The following is a 1387-nucleotide window of genomic DNA, read 5'->3' as shown; positions in this document are numbered from 1 at the left end:
AATCTTGAGCACTTAGATCATACACCCGTCCAAACCGATTCTGAATACGATACCGAGCCGAAATTTGAAGAACATACGAGCGAACCCGAGAACGAGCCAAGGAACGAGATGGCAGCAATTGAAGAGATGTCCATGGGAGCTTACAAGAAGCGGATCCGAGAAGATGTGGGTCCCGGTTTAGTCCAACCCGCAGTACCTGCCACTGCCACATTCGAGTTGAAGGGGCACATATTGACTGTACTGAAGGATATCCCATTTTTGGGAAAGATCATGAGGATGCTTTTAAGTATCTAGATGAAATCAATGACATTACGGATTACTTCAATGTCCCAAATGTCAATAGAAACACAGTCTTGCTTAGGATGCTTCCCATCACTTTCAAAGGAGTTGCTAAGGAGTGGTTAAAGTCACTTCCACCGGGTACAATTACCACTTGGGCTCAAATGCGTGAGCAATTCCTGGACCAGTTTTGCCCACCATCCAAGATAGCCAAACTCAAGAAGACAATAGCCAACTTTGAGCAACAGCCGGGGGAGTCATTATACGAAGCATGGGAGCGGTACAAAGGCTTGCTCAGAAATTGCCCTCAGCATGATCTGAATGTGCAAAAAGAGATGTCAATCTTCTATGATGGGGTAAACGTTATGAAAAGACAACTCCTTGATTCTCAAGGATCTTTGACAAAGAAAAATCCAAGGGAAGTCAAGGAGCTGATTGAAGAATTCGCGAAGCACTCTCGCGAATACCACAACCCTAGGCAAGATGGAATCAAAGGCGGTGGAGGGGCCCAAACTGAAGAAATAGCAGCTGTGATGGCTATGCTAAATAATTTGGATCGAAGGATACCACAAATGGACCAGTCAATACATGCCATAAGAGTGGGTTGCGAGAGATGTAGTGGTCCACACTTAACCAAGGATTGCAATATAGATGAGTTTGGGAACAGAAAAGCTCAAGTGTGCTACTCGAGTGGGGATAAGTTTGATGAGGATTGGAGGAAACCGAAGAAGGAGTGGCTGCCATATGAAGAGTATAAGAAGCAAAAAGAAGAGAAGTATAGGCAGACAGGTCGAGACTTTTATCAAAAGGAGTAGCCACCGGCCGAGAAGAAACCCGATCTAGAGACTATGTTGATGAAGTTTATGGAAGCTTCGGAAAAGAGACACGATGCCACTGATTCTGCTATTATGGAACATCAAACTTTAATTAAGAATCAACAAGCCTCCATCCATAACCTTGAAGTTCAAGTTGGACAATTAGCCACTCCAGTTCATGAGAAGTTATCCCCGAAAAATACTGAAATGAAGACCAAATCTCATGTAATGGCCATAGACATTGAAGAAGAAGCCATCTCTGAGTTCCTGGAGGCATTGGAAGAAGAACCTGT

At 44.1% G+C, this 1387-nt stretch overlaps 1 non-coding gene across 1 annotated transcript; it reads right to left on the bottom strand.

Annotated features, from left to right (window-relative positions):
* Nucleotides 1–491: 491 nt before the first annotated feature.
* On the bottom strand, nucleotides 492–598 carry LOC145080673 (small nucleolar RNA R71). Its single transcript, XR_013695265.1, has one exon. It is a non-coding gene; the product is annotated as a small nucleolar RNA R71 (small nucleolar RNA).
* Between the last annotated feature and the right edge of the window lie 789 nt (nucleotides 599–1387).

This window comes from Lactuca serriola, chromosome 1 (genome assembly GCF_051521515.1).
Source record: "Lactuca serriola cultivar US96UC23 chromosome 1, Lser_US96UC23_V15, whole genome shotgun sequence".
NCBI lineage: Eukaryota > Viridiplantae > Streptophyta > Magnoliopsida > Asterales > Asteraceae > Lactuca > Lactuca serriola.
The sequence above is the reverse complement of the archived record's forward strand: the minus strand, read 5'-3'. Positions and strand labels throughout refer to the sequence as shown.